This window comes from Colobus angolensis, unplaced genomic scaffold, assembly GCF_000951035.1.
Source record: "Colobus angolensis palliatus isolate OR3802 unplaced genomic scaffold, Cang.pa_1.0 Scaffold10, whole genome shotgun sequence".
Taxonomy (NCBI): Eukaryota; Metazoa; Chordata; class Mammalia; order Primates; family Cercopithecidae; genus Colobus; species Colobus angolensis.
In genome coordinates this window covers 19,560,827-19,574,143 of record NW_012110919.1, presented here as the reverse complement: position 1 = coordinate 19,574,143, position 13,317 = coordinate 19,560,827, and the positions used below count along the sequence as shown (strand labels likewise).

The window sequence follows — 13,317 nt, the reverse complement described above, 5'->3', positions numbered from 1 at the left end:
CCTCAGGGGAGGAGAAACAAACTTGTAACATATACTTTTATTCATTCACTCAACAAACATTTATTAGCATCTACGTCTGGCTCTCCACAGGGCAAGAACAATGGAAAGACACGATTCCTATCCTTGTGGAACCCATTTGAGAGATGAGGAAAGTGAGACCCTGACTGGTTACATGACATTCCCAAGATCATTTGGCCAGATTAGGACTTGAAACACCTGGTTTCCAGCCCAGGACTTTCTCCATACCCGCTGCTGAAGAGGTGGCCCTAGGCCAGGACTGACGTGCAGTGAAGAGCCCCTGTTATTGGCAGCCACTTTGTGCTGCTGCTGGCCTCAGGACATGCTGGTTTCAGACAATAGCAGGAAACCAGTTATTTCTTTTTAGAACCTCTAGATTTTTGCATCAATGGACACAGGTATGATTGAAAAAAAGTAGAAATCCTCGCACTGCCAGATGGAATCAAGACACAGTAATTCTACATGGTGCTATCAAAGAAAGAAATGTTGATGTTTGGGTGGCATTGGCTGGCAGCACACTGTAGTGATAATAGATCCCAGATCCAAGTGCTCCAGGGTTGAGAACCCAGCTCTGAACTTTAACCTCCTGAGCCCCTCAGCTTCCTCACTCATAAGCGGGGCATGCTATGAATGCCTGCCTGGTAGGGTTATGGTGAGATTAAATGAGTCCATATCCATCAAGCACTGAGTACAGCACGTGGTCAGTTCAATGAAGGCATTTCTATTTTTATTTTTGGGACAGTGAGCTTTGAAATTGGTCTTTGCACATCTGGGTGTCTGGTGCCTTGTGATCTTGGGTTCCCAGACTGGAAATGTCATTTGGGCCAGTCTCTTCTCTCCATGTCTGGCCCCAGCGAGAAGTCTTGGGCTTTGCTGGTAGAGAGTGCCTTGGGTCTCGCTGTCTCCACCATAGACAGTCTCTGGCATTGTTGGAAGTACCAGTGGCTGACTCAGCAGGGAGGTCAGCTGCTATCCAGGCAGAATGTCGGAATCGGTTCTGCTTTCTTGGGGTATAGGACTTGGGTCCTCAGATTCCAGCCCTGGGTTCCTGCTGAGGGTAGCTCTTGTGCAAGCAGGTGGGTGGGTGAGGAGATGGGTACAAAAAACAACAGTGAGCACACTTGGTTTTTCCTCCTGGAAATCAGGGGTCAGAGAAACAGGAAGTCAATGGGGAGAGGGTGTGGTGTAGTGAGAGGAGGGCAGGCCCTGTGCTCAGGCAGATGTGAGTTCTCATCCTGGGTTTGAAACCTGCTGATTTAATTGTAATTTTTTATTTTTTGAGACAAAATCTCATTCTGTCACCCAGGCTGGAGTGTAGTGACATGATCACAGCTCGCTGCAGCCTTGACCTCCTGGGCTTAAGTAATCCTTCCACCTCCTGAGTAGGTGGGACTATAGGCATGCATTACCATGCCTGGCTGATTTTTGTATTTTTTGTAGAGATCGGATGTATTAGTTGGGTTCTCTTAGAGGGTTCTCTTAGGGTTCTCTCTCTACATATATAAAGGGGAGTTTACCAAGTATTAATTTACATGATTGCAAGGTCCCACAATAGGCCATCTGCAAGGAGAGTCAGTCAGTCCCAAAACTGGAGAACTTGGAATCTGATGTTCAAGGGCAAGAAGCATCCAGCATGGGAGAAAGACGCAGGCTGGGAGGCTAGGCCTGTCTCTCCTTTTCAGGTTTTTCTATCTGCTTTATATTCTCTGGAAGCTAATTAGATTGTGCCCACTGGATTAAGGGTGGATCTGCCTTCCCCGGCCCACTGACTCAAATGTTAATCTCTTTTGGCAATACCCACACGGACACATGCAGGATTAATACTTATTATCTTTTAATCCAATCAAGTTGACACTCAGTATTAACCATCACAAAGGGTCTCACCATGTTGCCCAAGCTGGTATCGAACTCCTGGACTCAAGTGATTAACCTGCCTTGGCCTCCCAAAGTGCTAGGATTGCAGGTGTGAGCCACCTCACCTGGCCACCTGTTGTTTTTGTGAGCACGTGCAAGTCACATACATGTAACCTCTTTAGGCCTCGGTTTCCTCCTGTCCAGGGTTGTTGAGAGAGCGTCTGCTATGTTCTTTGGCCTGGAGTAAGTGCTCAATAAATGACTTGGGGTGGGGAATAAAGGCAGGGGATGCTCAAATGCCCATCCTTTGTTACCTGAATTGGTTTGAACAGTTATCAGAATCTATGAATTCCTGAGTGTTAGATGAAGTAAGAGTTCAGGTAGCAAGTGTATACGTTTCCTGTTACTGCTGTAACAATAACCATAAACCGAGTGGCTTAAAACAACACCAACCTGTTATCTTATTATTCTGGAGGTCAGAAGTCCCAAATGGGTTTCACTGGGCTAAAATCAAGGATTGCGTCTCTTCTGGAGGCCATGGGGGGAATCTGTTTGCCCTCCTTTTCCAGCTTCTAGAGGCTGCCACATTCCTTGACTCATGGTTCCCTTCCCCAGCCTTCAAAGCCAGCAACTGCAGGTTGAATCTTTGTCACATCAAATCATTTTGGCCCCCCTGCCTCCCTGTCTCATTTTTAAAGACCCTGGGCTCACCTGGGTAATCCAGCATAATCCCCCCATCTTAAGATTCTTTAGATTTTTTTTTTTTTTTTTTTTTTTTGGAGACGGAGTCTAGCTCTGTCGCCCAGGCTGGAGTGCGGTGGCGCGATCTCGGCTCACTGCAAGCTCCACCTCCCAGGTTTACGCCATTCTCCTGCCTCAGCCTCCGGAGTAGCTGGGACTACAGGCGCCCGCCATCTCGCCCGGCTAGTTTTTTGTATTTTTTTAGTAGAGACGGGGTTTCACCGTGTAGCTCAGGATGGTCTCGATCTCCTGACCTCGTGATCCACCCGTCTTGGCCTCCCAAAGTGCTGGGATTACAGGCTTGAGCCACCGTGCCCGGCCCTATCTTAAGATTCTTAATGACATCTGCAAAATGTCAAAGTGTCTTTTGCCATGTAGGATAACATATTTACAGTTCTGGGGATTAGGATGTGGACATCTTTAGGGATCTGTTATTCTGTCTACCAGTGACATTGGTCTGCATCTGATTGTTTCTTGAATTTGGAATTTGGATATTGGGAGTTCAGGTGGCCATCTATTGACAGTTGGTTCAGCAGAGTATTGACCAATTAGAATGGATGCAAGTGTTAGCAACCAGTGAGGCTTTACCAGGGAGTATTCAGTGATTATTAGGACCAACCCAGGAACCAGGCTTTGGCATCATTTAGACTGTGTTCAAGTCCCTGCACTTATGAACCTGCTGACTCTGAGTGAGGGGGTTCTCCCATCTGTGAAATGGGGATGGCAGCAGGTAGTACATAGGGTAGTTGTTAGGATGGAAGGAGATAGCAAAAGTTAAGTGCCTGGCAGCTGGTAGGAGGCTCAACATGAATGAATGATCCCCCAGCAGTTTAACTTCCCAGCTTGAGTCTCTCCATCCCAGGTACTGGTGATTTCTAGTTATGAGAACCTTTCTGTCTCTGCCCCATGCTAGAGAGACATGCTTGTCTGGCTCATGGGCTGCAAGGAGCACGAGGGCTCCTTCTCTTCCCCCCATAAGAATGAAGGTTTGTTTTTGAGGATGTGGATGTTAACTAGGAGGGGAGAAAGTGCCAGCTGCCCAGCCAGGCTTGTGTTTGACCTGGAAGGTTCTTGGGATATGAATTGGCTTGAGGGATGGATTATCTTTGTCCCCTAGGCTGCAAGAGCCTGCAGCCCCCAGTCAGCTGTTCTACTATCAGTAGGGCTCAGTGTCTCCCATTTCTACCTCTTTCTGCTTCCAGTCCTGCTACCAACTGCTCTACTTTCTTTCCAAGTTACTGTTTATATGCCCCAAGAGGGGCTACCTCATGGGTTCATTTAATCCTTCCAGGGTCCCCACTGGATGCCTGCTGGGGTTCTCTCTGATGGTGGATGAATTCCCTCTGAATCTGGAACTTGAATTTCTAGAAGGCCTCAGAAGAATAATGAATTGACATTGAATTGAATTGGCATTGACTTTGACATGACCTAGTCCAGGGATGGAAGTCCACACGCCTCACCATGTGCTGTGGCAGACATCACACATCAGTCATGACTTTTCCTCTAGTTGAGCCCAGATGTCTTTGTTGTTTATCTTTGTGGATCAAACCATCCCCAAATTTAGTGGCTTGAACTGATTTATTCATTTATAATTATGCAACTTAGTAGAGTTCTGCAGGGACAGTGCATCTCTGCTCCATATAGTGTTGGCTGCATTACTCATGGGCTGCATTCAGCTGGGAGCTTGACCGAGGCTGGGATATATAAGATGATCTCACATCCCAGAACTTGTGCGCTCTCTCTCTCTCTCTCTCTGTAGCCCATCTCTCTAGCAGAACTGCTTGGATTTTTCTACCAGGACGCTCAGGGCTCTGCAACAGTGATAGCAGAAGCTGCTGGCATCAAGAGATCTGGGACTAGCACAGCATCACTTCTACCACTTTCTGTTGGTCACAGCAACTCACCATGCCAGTGCAGATTCAAGGGGAGGAGAAATAAAGTCCACTTCTTGATGGGAGGAGTGACATGTGAGTATTGGGGCAGGGTGGGATGTTAGAGTCTGTCTTTAAAGACAATCTACCATCTTCATCTTAAAACAACGAATGACAGTGGCCATCTGGAGATAATCATTTGTCACCCTAAGTTAGTCTACACTCCCATTCTTCAGATGGGAAAACTGAAACTCAGAAAGGATTTGTCTAAAGGAGCCTCTGTTCACTTCACAAGCATTTACTGAGCACCAACTGTGTGCTAGGAGCATGGGATACAGGAAGCTCCCCACTGAGTGGGAGACAAGTAAGTAAACAGAGTGGAGGCCCATCTAGCCAGAAGGTTGACTTTAATGTCAGTCCTTGGGGCAAATTTTGCTCACAGGTTGCAGTCACCCATGATGATTCAATTCATCATCCATTCAGAACAGTAAGTGACTACTGGGCCATTTTTACTAAGTGCTTATTGATAAATACCTTCCCATTTATGCCTGCTTGATACATTTAGTGTGCAAAGTACTGCAGGAGTGGAGTGGAGGTAGCTTTCACTGGGGAAGCCAGGAAATAGTGCTTTGAGAAGGAAGCATGTATTCTAGCTGGGTTCAAAAGGTGAGTTGGCCTTGAGTTGCCTATAGGAGCAGTTGGCTAGACATGAGAGAGATTTTAGGCAGGGAGAGCTGCATGAACACAGATCCAGAGACTTGATGACTGCAGGGAGTCTGGCACAGTGGGCAGGAAGCAGGGACGGCAGGAGGAGGTCGGAATGCTCCTCAGGGCCTTGAAGGCCCTACCCAATTTTCCAGGTGGTCCACATTGTGCTTCATTTCATGGGAACAGCATCCTGCTGTCTCCAACCCTTGCCTTCTCCAAACTCAGTTGATTAAATTTGAACATTTGGGCAATGGAAGATTCCAGACCACCCGAAGCTAATTAAGTTTGAAATTCCAGTGGGCATGCTGGTTTGTGGCTTTATCTCATGGGTTGTTTGGCCCATCAACCAGCTTGGAGAAGAGAGTCTTTCTCTCCACTGGTGACTTCCTTGATTGAATGGTGGATCCCCCTTCCACTATTCCCAGGACTTGCTGATGGACCTAGGCATAGAGGCTGGGAGGAAACGAGGTGTTTCCTTCAGGTTTAATGCTAAAGGAGAGTTGTTGATTTAAGATGGCACCTTTGGGTTGCCCAAGGCAATTTGGTGATGTCTTTACTGGAGAAAGGCAGACTTGGCCACCAGCTGCGGCAGCCAGACCAGTCCAGGCTGGGCACTAAAGGGTTCCCTGGCCTCCTAGCTGTGGGGAGGCACGGCTGACTGATGTCAAGAACAGGTCTTCAGGGAGTGCAGGCAATTTGCAGTCTCTTTTATGACAGACTCAACTCACAGGGGGCCTCTTCAACTGTCAGCGATTTAGGTCATGAAGAAAAAGGGTTTCCCTTGAGTCAGAAGAGATGGCCACCGGGTGGATAGAGACAGCTGCTCTGCTTTCTCACAGACCTCTTTTGAAACCCATTTCAGCCGCGTGCTGGCTGGGAGGCCTCAGAAGGCTTGCTTAACTGCTCTGAGCCTCAGTTTCCTCAACTTTACGAAGAGGATCATAAAAGGGCTTTCCTCACTGGGGTGTTGTGGGGCTTACACGAGATCATGTGTGGCCCGGAGTTGGGGCCTCAGTGTCAGGGGCTGGCCTGGTGGGGAAGGCATGAGGGAGACCAACACTCTTGAACCATGAAAGGCTAAGAAATGCTCGTTGTAGGCAATGCCAAAGTCCTGGTTTCATTCCAAGCTTTTCCCTTTGGACTTCCTGCCTTGGCTAAAAGACATGGTACGGACTGGGTGGAGACCTTGACTTGCTGGCCTCACTTCTCCTGGGGGCAGCTGGCCCTGTCTGGCCTAAACAGGCCTTTCTTTTACTGTTTTTCCCTCTCCTCCCAAGAAAAGTCTCAGATGTGAAGGAAATCAGGAAATTAGAAACATGACTCTGGGGAGAGGAGAGAACTGCTGTGAGCAGCCTGTGAGGCCAGCTGGTGGGGAGACACCCTCCCCTCCCCATCACAGGGTTTCTGACCTCCACGTCTTGGAAGGCTGGCCTCTGATCCACACTTTCTCAGCCCCGTCCCACCCCGTCCGGTGTTTCACATTTTCCTGGGGCCCAGGAAGCCCACTGCACCTCCTCATTCTTCCTTCCAAGAGCCTTTTGTGTTGGTTCCACCGCCTGAAGGGACAGGTAGCCTTCACCCGTGGAGTTCAGGCTGGGCTGCTGCCCAGTCCTGCTTCCCTCCTCCGAGACTGTCCTCTGGGACCAGTCCTACCTCTTGCTGATCACAACAGGCTGTTTATAAGCCAAGCACCCACCCGCTGGCTTCACAGACACTCATCAGATGTGTGGGCGGTGGGAAAAACGGTCCTGTTTTATAGCCAGGGAAACGGAGACCTAGAGAGATGACATGTGTTCACTCACTCCTTCGTTCTCTAATTCACAACATCGCTCTCTCTTTTAAAAGACAGGGTCTCACTCTGTTGCCCAGGCTGGAGTGCAGTGGTGCAATCATAGCTCACTGTAGCCTTGAACTCCCGGGCTCAAGCCATCCTCGTGCTTCAGCCTCCCAAGTTAGCTAGGACTACAAGCATGTGCCACCATGCCCAGATAATTTTTAAAACGTTTTATAGAGATAGGGTCTCACCATGTTGCTCAGGCTGGTCTCAAACTCCTGGCTTCAACTGATCCTCCTGCCTTGGCCTCCAAAAGTGAAGGAGTTATAGGCATGAGCCACCGTGCCCGGCCTCAGGACATCTTTATTAGCCAATCCCCCTCTCTGTCTTTGAAAGGCACCCACCCTGTAGCAGCTATAGCTCTTTGCTCTTTGATGAGTTCTATCGTGTTACAGTTCCACGTTAGGAGTTACACCTGAGTTCAAATCCTGAGCCCCTTGATTACCAGCTGGGTGATCTTGGATCAGTTTCTCTCTCTCTCTCTCTCAGCCTCAGTTTTTTCACTGTAAATTAGAGTTGATGACAGGATCTGCCATGAGCTGTGTGGTGAGGATTAAATCAGCTAATCCGTGAAAAAACACATAGTAGTAGGACCAATGCTTGGTAGAGCCCTTGTAAAAGAGGCATGCTGAAGACTTCCTTGCACTTAAAATAAGGCAGGGTGCATGCGAGGTCATTGGGAAACACTTTCTGAAATGCGATTGAATTCTGCAATCACCTCCTCTGCTGTAGCCCCCAGTCCCTTAGCAGCCAGCTTTCCCTGTCCTTGATGAGGCTCAGAGACTGAGGTTCAAAGACATCAGCTGAGTGCCCAAGGCCACATCGCCTGGGCTGCCCCTGTTCTCCCAGCCCCCTTCTCCAGAGTCCATGAATTCTTCTCCCCTGTGATTTCCAGGCCTTTCCCCCATTCCTCTGCTGCAGACCCCTTCTATACTGATTATGGCCTTTATGATGGGACTGTCTCTTCATCTTCCATGGCTTGACTCATCAGTGTCATGGCCCATTGCCTCAGAAGCCTATTCTCATCCAGATGGCCGGTTGGAAACCAAAGCAATCAACTCATTCACACTGAGGTGTCTGCAACTGATGATAGCTTGCCGGAGTGGAAGGTTTGCGAGCAGGATGCCTTAAGCCAGCAGAGAGTGCTCAGGATGGGGGACGTTCAGATGCTGTGGACATAAGCACAGGAAAGGGGCAGCTTTTGGTTGGGGATCTTCCCAGAGACAAGCAAGCCACAGCCTCCTCTGCTGCAAGGACCTGAGGACAGAAAACTACTGAGTCAATTTCATAGGAGAAATTTGTAGTTCCAACTTCCTCACGCCTCCACTGGGGCCTCTCTGTTCCTCCCTTTTCTTGTAGACAGAATGGCCAGAATTGGGTTGCCTTAAAAAAAATGACAGAGCTCCACATTAGCAGAGTTCAGAGAAATAGGGCAGGCCTGGGAAGTCACAGAGGTGAGTGTCCCAATCTTAGCACACTCATGTCTACACTGCTCGCCCACCCTCCAGCATTTCTGACAGAGCCTGGGGGTAGGAGTGGTTACCCCAACATGTCCCGTGCCCTGGATGAGGAGCCTGGAGTCCTTGAAACTCTCTGTGGAACTGGTAAAACTGTCTTTCAACGGACTTTCCTTCCCTCCTTGTGCAGGGAGTGGAAGCGGGAACTGGGATAGGATGTGGTGTTGGTGGCTGGGTTGGTGTGGGTAGAAGTGCGTTTTATCCAGGTGTGTTTAGAGAGGCAGCATGGCAAGATGGTCAAAGCTTCTGGAATTTGGTGGCTTGGCTTCAAATTCCTTGACTTCCTTGCTTGATTGCCTCAGTTTCCTCATCTGTAAAATGGGTGTAAGGATGATGTTGCCTCATAGGGTTGTCTGGGTGGGGCAGGGGGAGATGGATCTGTGGGAGGGTATGTTTTATTTCTTTACTTGTTTTTGGTATTTGCAACAGCCAGCTAGTTAAATATTTGTGGTATTTGCCACAGCCAGCTATTTACCCATTGGGGAAACTGGAATTGGGCTGATAACAGTAGGGGTGCAAGTTGTCTTGCACCTGCCAGGAGCACCCACAATGTGGACAATCCCCAGTCACGATGTGGATTTAGTAAGAAGCTCTGTGGCTCTGATCTTCATCCTCTCAGGTGACTGAGAGCAGACAGGGGTGAAATGAAAGAAGCCGCAGTGCAAGGCAGGCCCCCGGAACAAATTTCCAGAACGACCCATAAGGGTTGTCTGGGTGTCTTCCGGCTCCCCGAGGGGTGGTGGTGCCCGGGAGCCTTCTGGAAATGCTGGGGGCATCTCCAGGCTGCCTGATCCCTGTCCTCCCAGTGCACCTCCCACTGCCCCGACTCCGCTGCCCTGTCTCCACTGCCCCGTCTCCCTCTTTCTCCTCCTTTTCCTCTCGCCCTCTTTCTTCTGTAGCAAGTGCTCTGAACCAGCTGTGGTCTTCCAGAGGTTGAGTGCAGCAACTTTGGGCAAAACCAAGCACTCACCTATTCCCAGTGGGAGGGTTCTGGAGGCCCTGGGTGTTGACAGGGTTCTTGTTGGTTTCTTCCCTCTGGGAACTGGCTGTGGTGAGACTGGAGGCTGTGGGAGGAAGCATGCTCAGGCCACCCACCACCCCTGCACCCAGCACATTGTGGGTGCTCAGTAAACACTTGCAAGGAAATTAACAAGCGAGCCCCAACAGCAGAAGGGTACACCCTCAGCCCTCAGGGGACAGGATCACGTTCCCGTAGGGAAAACCAAACCCTCACTAAAATTATTTCAAGGCCATGTGTTTTATTTTTAAACTGCATACAATTATTTTGAGGGCACTTGCTTTAAGAAAATAGCTTGGGAACTTTGCATTCAGCGCCATAATAGACCCGTGCATTTAAAGATGAAAATGGAGCCCCTCGGAAGTCTTTGGGTCGGCTCCAGGGAGAGGCGCCTTGTCTGTGCTCTGGCTTCCTGTCTGGGTGGCTTGTTTGGAGAAACTTGGAGTAGAGAACTCATGGATTGTCAGGTCTGAGGGGAGTGCTCACACATGATGGGATCCTCTTCCCCTCACCTCTCCATTGTATATTGGAGGGAATAGGGACACAGAGAGGTTAAGTGACTTGCCCAAGGTCACACAGCTGGTAAGCGGCAGAGCCAGGGCTTGAACCCAGGCAGCCTCACTACAACACTTAAAAAGATGCCTCTTTGGTGAGCCCTGTTCCCATCTGCCCCCCTACATCTGTGTCTGGGCAGCCAGGACACGTTTCCTGGACAGCTGAGACGTGCTTCCTTCCACAACAAGTGTGATCACATCCAGCTCCCAGAAAAAAGAGACCACCAAGAACCCAGTTGGCACCAGGCACCCCAAGCACCTTTCCACTGGGGACAGGTAAATGCCTGGCTTTGCCCAGGGATGTAAACTCGGGGGGTTCCCAGCTGGAGTCCTAGACCTCTGGCCTGGGCTGGGTCTCTGACAGGGAGGGGACCTGCCAGGCCTGGACTGTAGACCCCTGGTCTCTCTGGAGCTGGAAGAAGTCCTGTGTGCCTCTTATCAGAGGCCCTTGGCTGTGGGGCCAGCCTCTTCCTCCAGGTGGCTTAGCTGTTGCCAGTTCTCTCCCCTTGGCCCCTGTGCCACTGTCTGTGTGGCAGTCTGGAGTTGGCAAGGATCAAAGAACTCATTTCCAGAAGAGGAAACTGAGGCGCTAGATTGGATATCAGAGAAAGAGGCCTGGCATCCAGTCCTTTTTCTCCAGCCAAGCTTGTTTGTGAGCTCAGGCAGGGACTGCACCCCAAGTCCTAGATGTTGGACCAGATGGCAACTTCCAGGTCAGTGTCATCTGAAAGATTTGCAGCCTTGTGGTTCAGAGAGGGGCAGAAACTTGTGCAGGTTCACAGAAAATCTGAAGCAGAGTCAGGACTGAAACCCAGGCTTCCTGTCTCCACTGCACCTTGTTCATTCCTCGGTTTTCCTCAGGGAAACATTCAAGGACTAGGGTTTGAATGGGGAAGACAAGCTGTCCTTTGGTCTTAGTTTCCCTGAATGTCAAACAGAAGGGTTGACAGCCCCAGCCCACCAGCCCACCAGAGCCTAGCTGTGTCCACATTTTTACCAGTCTGCAGATAAGCAAAAAAAAAAAAAAAAAAAAAAAAAAAAGTAATAATAATAATAGTAAATAAAATAAAAAGGGAAAATAACAGATAGCAGAGTAAGCTTTTCATAAAGTGAAATATTTTCAACTGAAAAGGATGAGTCTATGTCTCACCTATTTTCCTGGGTATGTTTCTTTTCTGAAGTGGTGGTGATGGTAAGGGATGGTTTTAGTTTTGCAAAATCCTTACTTGGCAAATGTAGAAAGGTGGCAACTCTATGATAGTCTCAAAACTTTTTGGGAAATGTAACCAGTTCATGAAATCCCAAGGCGTGATGTTGACTGAGCTCAGCTGGTCTCTTGGGCTTCTTTGAGCTGAGTGGGGGATTCAGGTGGGCACCGTCTGGCTGAAGGGGGAGTCTGAGAGAATGAGGTATGGAGGGAAAGGTATCTGCTGCCAGATCCAAGGCTAGGTTGCAGGGGGAGAATGCACCTGGCACATAGTAGGTGCCCAGATGTGGCAACTGGATGAAATGATTACCATGTGTCTTAGTTCATTTTGTGTTACTATAAAAGAATACCCAAGGCTGGGTAATTTACAAAGAAAAGAGGTTTATTTTGCTCATGGTTCTGCAGGCTGCACAAACAGCATGGAACCAGCATCTGCTTCTGGTGATGGCTTCAGGGAGCATCCATTTATGGTGGAAGGGGAAGGGGAGCCAGCATCACATGAGGAGAGAAGGAGGGAGAGAGGAAAGGAAGGTGCCAGGCTCTTTTAAACAATCAGTTCTTGTGGGAACTAATAGAGTAAGCCCAGGGTGCTAGGGGGACCTGTTGGCATAGTATCAACTCCGGTTGTCAAGTCAGGGAAGGCTGTCTGGACAAAGTGAAATTTGAAGGACAAGCAGGAGTTGGCCAGTGGGCAACCCAGGCTGAAGTAACTTCAGAGGCACAAAAGCATTGCACTTTCACATGATACAGCTGGAGAAGAAAGCTGTGAACTGAGTTGGGATTTAAAGCTGTGATGGTGGAAACTCAGGCACTGTGTGGAGCAGAGTTAGAGTTTCAGCTGGAACATCTGGAGCCCAGTGTTTCCCTAAAATCCCAAAGGGGTGGCATGACTAGGGGACAAAACCCCAAGCTTCCCTCCCCAAGCCCTGGGAGGTATGCGCCAGGTAAGGGGTGCTTTCTCCTGAGCTCCAGCAGGAATCCCAACCCGCTCCAGGGATCCGGGACTCAGAATTAACATCCCAGCCCTCAGACTGTGAATACTTCTCCCTCCACATTTAGAAAGAGCCAAAGTGCCAGCCCACCTCCCAAGCCCCTCATGTAACATATGCCTGATTTCCCAAAAGCAAAGATTTCTCCTTTCTCCCCTCCCTCCTTCTTCCACCTTCCCCTCGACCTCTTCCTTTTAAACAATCAGTTCTTGTGGGAACTAATAGACAACTCATTCATTACTTGGAGGATAGCACCAAGACAGTCAGGAGGGATCCACCCCTATGACCCAGACACTGCCCTTAGGCCCTACCTCCAACACTGGAGATCAGATTTCAACATGAGATTTGGAGGGGACAGATATTCAAACTGTATCACCATGTGTGCTCAATTCCCAGTTTCGTCAGGGCAGTGAGCAGAGACAGAGCCTTGGCTGGAATGGGGCTGTGTGGGGAGGAGCTAGGGAAGGACATCAGGGTCTCTTAGATGTGGAAATACAGAGGAGAGGAATGAGTCAGAGTATGTTCTAAGAACCCCTGCAATGGGTTCTGATCTGGATCCCTGTCTCAGATCGAGTTTCCCGAAGCAGAGCCTGAGATAGGGATTTGGATGCACGTTCTGTGTTAGGGTGTGCTCTCCAGCAGAGTCAGGATTAGGGGGTGGTGAGTGACGCAGGCACATGAAAGTGCAGGATGGGGGCTGGGCTCGGTGGCTCAAGCCTGTAATCTCAGCACTTTGGGAGGCCAAGGCGGGCGGATCACGAGGTCAGGAGATCGAGACCATCCTGGCTAACACGGTGAAACCCCGTCTCTACTAAAAAATACAAAAAAAAAAAAAAACTAGCCGGGCGAGGTGGCGGGCGCCTGTAGTCCCAGCTACTCCGGAGGCTGAGGCAGGAGAATGGCATAAACCCGGGAGGCGGAGCTTGCAGTGAGCTGAGATCCAGCCACCACTGCACTCCAGCCCGGGCGACAGAGCAAGACTCTGTCTAAAAAAAAAAAAAAAAAA

General features: G+C 49.5%; 1 protein-coding gene across 3 annotated transcripts in view; it reads left to right on the top strand.

The window, feature by feature from the left end:
- CMKLR1 (chemokine-like receptor 1) overlaps nt 1-13,317 on the top strand; it is a 50,582-nt gene that overhangs the window by 5,382 nt on the left and 31,883 nt on the right. For 2 of the 3 annotated variants that reach the window (XM_011935717.1, XM_011935738.1), the window contains exon 2: nt 4,373-4,580. The exons of the other annotated variant lie outside the window; for it this stretch is intronic. The gene's annotated coding sequence lies outside the window, so the exon portion shown is untranslated. The remainder of the gene's footprint in view (nt 1-4,372; nt 4,581-13,317) is intronic. 3 annotated transcript variants of the gene reach the window in all.